Below are 5,474 nucleotides of genomic sequence, written 5' to 3' on the forward strand. Positions count from 1 at the left end.
ATAGGGACCATGAAGTCCACTAGAGTGTTCTTTACCATTAGCTCAAAATTCAAAAAAAAAGTTTTCACTATGTCTAGCAGCTTGTAAAAATGTAAGAGCCTACCCTATCAGTAAAAATCAGACACTAAATTAAGCACGAAAATGTGCACTAAGCTTAGGCTATTCAAAAAAAAGATTAACGATTAAAATAATCCACTTATTTAAGAAATTAAAATAAGCCGTCAATTAGAGTTAACCAAAGGGGATAGGTCGTCCCATATACCCATGAAACGAAGATCACTACCAGTTGTAGCGACTCCAAAGTCCATTTATGTGCTATATACCCTCAGCACAAAGCTAAAAAATGGGTATTTGTTATGTCTAGAAATTTACAGAAAAATAGGATGCGACTCTAACTTGTAAGAACCAAAAGTTAGAGTTTGGCATGAAAACTGAGCATTAAGCTTTGGTTAATAAATATACAGTAGTAGTAGTCGGAGTAATAGTAGTAGTAAGATTGACAGTAGTAGCACCAATAACGGTATTCGCTGTAAGCACTGTTTGTCCTTTAGTTAGTTCAATAGCCCTTTCAACACGCCTGAAAGTTTCAAATCACTACTCTAAGCTGTTCCTGAGTTGCTTATGCAGCAAAAAGTGCATTTCGATTTAGTTCAACATCTCCCTAAATATTCCCTAAAAGTTCCAACTTAATACTCTTAACGTCAGAAAAATTAGTAGTCTTACCAGTGATAATAGTAATAGTCCCTTTTGGTAAGTTTAACATCCCCCTTACTATGCCCTGAAAATATCAGCTCAACACTTCAATTCTTTTCTGAAAATTTTTAAAGGTATTAAGCTAATACTATAAGTTGTTCCGAATATATTTTTTGTGTGCCCTCTTAAAATTATCCTTGTATAAGGTTTGTTTTGACTTAAATGGAACTCCTCCTAAGCCCTCTAAACGTTTTACCTAAATACCACTATCCTCACTAGTTGCAGTAATCGTAGCAGTGTTAATGGTAGTAGTATGCACATATTGTGTCTTTATTCATATTCCACCTCAACTCAACCACTCTGAAAGTTTCAACCTAATAATTGAAGCTGTTTCTGAGATATTGCTGGTACACACTTTGAACAATCTGTTTGATTTAGATTTAGATAAATCATTGTTTGATTTAGTTCTTCAGCCTGCTAAACATTCCATAAAAGCTTCAGCTTATTACTTTAAGCTTCTGTAGTAGCGATAGTTGTAGTAGTAGTAGCTTTAGCATTAGTAGCAGAATGCACAGAGGACCGTTTGCTGTTATTTTTAACACCCCCTTGATACACACTGAAAAATTCAACTTATTCTCGTATAAAGCACCTGGGATATTTTTTATGGATCCTTTTGACAACCTGCATGCACACAACGTGTTTTGAGCCAGTTCAACTTCGTCTCACAACATTCCCTGAAATTTTTACCCTCATACTTATCTTTATTTGTAGAAGTATTTATAGTAGTAGTACTAGGAGGAGTATTACTACTACTAGTAGTAGTAAAATTAGCAGCATTAGTCAGTGGTTTTATTTGTTCTTAGTTTAGTGTTTTTCGTATTTTTTTTATCTTGTGCTGATGACGCCTAGTTTATTAACAGGCGAAATATCTGCGTTATTACAGCCTTTCATTTCTTTTCTCTCTACTGGCCGCAGTCTCATTTGAGGTTGTTTTTTTTTTAGTTTTATCTCTCTTTAAAAAGTGAGATAGCTAGTTTGTAGTAAATAGTCAAAGGAAAAGATAACAAAAAGTTATTTCTCAACATAACCCTCTCCCCCCTAACCTAGGGTAAGGATTGTAACTTATGCTGCGGTGGTAAGATTTTTATGAAAGAGCTGGTCGTATGAATTTTAAGAGGACTCAAATGTTTAAAAATTGAAACTTTTAAGAGTTAAAAGTGATCCAATGGTGACTAGTCTCCCCCCTCTCAAACTTCTTTTCCCCCAATGTATGATATGCAAAACCCATGTATCGTCTCCGGTTTAACCAGTTACCAGCTCAGTAGCAACTGTTAAAAAGATGAAGACGACGTAAAAACAACAATGAACTCTTGGCTATTGGAGCTGGCCGCAAGTTCTTATAAAAACTTTACTTTAAAATTGAGTGAGAGGCACAATAACTGTTTCAAAAACTTGGTAACTATGTTGAAAAATAGAGTAAAACATGCACTTTCTGAAAATAAATTTACTTTTTTGAAATAATCTTTCGTTGCTCAGACAGACCTTAATAAAAAAACAAATCTTGTTGTCTTTTCCTATTTCAAGAACTTTGTTTTGAAAATTTTAGCCGGAAAACACGATCTTCTGATGTATCACTAGTCACTTTTCACTTTCAAAAATCCAATTATCTTACCTGTTGTTTCAGTAAGTCTTATTTCTGTTGTTTCTTGCACTGTTTGTGTTGATGAAAGTATTTTTGTCTCACCAGGTTTTGTCATTTTCGTAGTTTTCTTTGTCATTTGCATTGTAGGTATTGTGCCTTCACTGTAGATTACTGCATCAAGTCGAGAAAGAAATATACCCCTTCCTATTGAAACATCGACATAGTCTATTGACAAACACAACTTTAAAACAAACACAAGGACTTAATTTATACCCTAAATAATCGTGTAACGCTATTTTTATGGTTTAAAAAATACACTCTCCCTAATGGGATATCTTAGCTGGAAGTTTTTTCCTAAATCAGTAGCAGTATTTTACTTGGGCGGAAATTTTTATTTGAGCTACTTATCAGTGTCACTGTGGGACACAGTGTTGAAAATATTGAGTAATATGAGCATGAAAAGGAAAATGTCTTCTGATGATAAAAAGGCACGAGAGACAGAATGAGAACAAAGTTTACAAGATAGATAGTAAATAAACTGTTCAAACGTTTGACAGAAGGAATCTGAAGCAAAGTACACACTATAGCTTATCAAATTTGGTTCAATAAATGTGTATTGGCTCTTCTGCAAGGAGGTTAAGGCAAAGTAAATAATCTGTTCATTAAAGAGGATCAGGGATTCAAAATAAAAATAAAATAAAAAAATAAGTTTTTTAAGTGTAAGTAAGGAGTGACATTAAAACTTAAAACGAACAGAAAATATTCCTTTTATGAAAGGAGATGTCCCCTCCTCAACACTCTACTCTTTACGCTAAGGTTTGACTCTTTGTCACAACTCTACTTTTTAATTAATAAACAAAACTTTAGCGTAAAGAGTGAAGCGTTGAGAAGGGGCAACCCCTTTTATTTACGGATTAATTTCTGTTCACTTTAAGTTTTAATGTCGTTCCTTACTTTAAATTAAAAAAACTTGTTTTTTTCTATAATTTCTGAACGTTTTTAAATTAATGCATGTTTTGATTTGGGCTCACCGCACATAAATAATTTTAAAAAAAATGCACATTAATTTGTTTTGCTAAATGACTTTCTCATAGTTTCAACCGGACGATTTTGATAAAAAAGGGTGAGGGAGGAGGCCTACTTTCCCTCCAGTTTTTGGTTACTTAAAAATGCACCTAGATTTTCTTATTCTTTTTACGAACGTTTTTGTTTGTAAGAAACATACGTACCTTACGAATTAACTTACACAACGAACTTCTGTATTTGTGTATTTTATTACGTAAATAAGGGGTTTCACCTCCTGGTCAACACTTAGCTCTTTACACTAAAGCTTGAATTTTGTCCCAAATCCTTAAGAATGACCCCTGAATCACATAGGACGTAGAATAAATAGTTGAAATTACTAAAAGTACTTTAGCGTAAAGAGCAAGGTATCGGGGAGGAAATGAACCACATAAAATAAGAAATATTTTATGTTCGCTTTAAGTTTTAATGCTGCTCGTTACTTCCAGTTGAATTTTTTTTTTTTTACTGTTTTTTTAAATAAATGATAGAAAATCCTACTACTAGATGCTACTACTACTACTACTAGAAAATCCTACTTGATAATTCATGGAAATTCTCTTCCCTCATGATAAATTTCTCCATGGAAATATCCTCCAACGTAACCAATTCACCCCAACCCAACTCTACCCCAACGCTAAAAATCCCCCCTCTAAAACGTATGTGCACTTCATGATAACCATTACTATATGTAAACAATGGTCAAAGTTTGTAACTTCCAGCCCCTCCCCTGGGGACTGTGTTGGATTATATCGTCCCTGAAAGACCTAGTTATTAGGCTTTTGACTACGTTGAACAGAATGGCTATCTCAAAACTTTGATCCGGTGACTTTAGGAACAAAATGTACGTAGGAGGGGGCCTAAGTGCCCTCCAATTTTTTTGTTACTTTAAAAGGGCACTAGAACTTTTCATTTCGGTTAGAATGAGCCCTCTCGTGACATTCTAAGATGACTGGGCCGATACAATAACCCTTGGGAAATAAAACACAACAAACAGACAAATAAACACACATCCGTGATCTTTCTTCTAGCAAAAAATACAAAATTTTACATTTTGTAGATGGCAGTTTGAAACTTCTACAGTAGGGTTTTCTGGTAGCTAATCTAATGATGTCATTCTCGTTAAGATATTTTTTTTTACTTTTAGGGGGTGTATCCCCCTGTTTTCTAAGATAAGGCAAATTTTCTTAGGCTCGTTACTTTTGATGGGTAAAACAAAACTTGATGAAACTTACATATTTAAAATCAGTATTAAAATATATTTCTTTTTATGTAACTGTTTGCGTCAAATTTCTGTTTTTTAGAGTTTCAGTTACTATTGAGCCGGGTCACTCCTTACTACAGTTCGTTACCATGAACTGTTTGACTTATAGCGATGAAGTGACATGGCATTAACTTCATGTACTTCCAACTAAAGAAAGCCAGGTTATGTACTCGTGTCAAGAAACTTATTGGGTAAAATATCCTGAATTAATGAAAGAATGTACTAAAAAATAATAATAAAAACAATCACTAGCAAGCCGTATGGTTTGACCACTCACTTCGAACTACGATTACAAATGTTTAAAAATAGTTCATTATTTTGCTTGCCTGATCAACAGATTTACATGATTGATATTAATTTATTTAGTTTTTTTTTACTATTATCATTGAGTTCCCTAACTATGAAAATTTTTATCCTTTTTGAATTTTTAGGTCATTAAAAAAATTTCTTTAAATTTCGAATTTTCATTATTCAAATATGCTGTTATTATCAAATATTTATGTTGTTTTTATTATTATTTAGTTCTTTTGATTTTTGTTGAAAAAAGGATACGATTAAAGATTTTAAATCAGTGCTGTTTTTTTTTGCAAACTGACATCGATTTTGTAAATCGGCCCTGACAAAAGCTACCTATTTTATAGGCATTAACTGATCGCTTTGAAAGGGGTTTTTAAATATTTTTTGGTCAATAAAACAAATAATAAAAAAAAAATCCTGTTTTTGAGATTTCCAAATGGACACATTCTAGCCAGAACAGACTCATTTTTTGACCCTAATGGGAAACATTTATGGATACTATAGATGGAAATCCTG

This window comes from Artemia franciscana, chromosome 4 (assembly GCF_032884065.1).
Source record: "Artemia franciscana chromosome 4, ASM3288406v1, whole genome shotgun sequence".
In the NCBI taxonomy this organism is placed as follows: Eukaryota; Metazoa; Arthropoda; class Branchiopoda; order Anostraca; family Artemiidae; genus Artemia; species Artemia franciscana.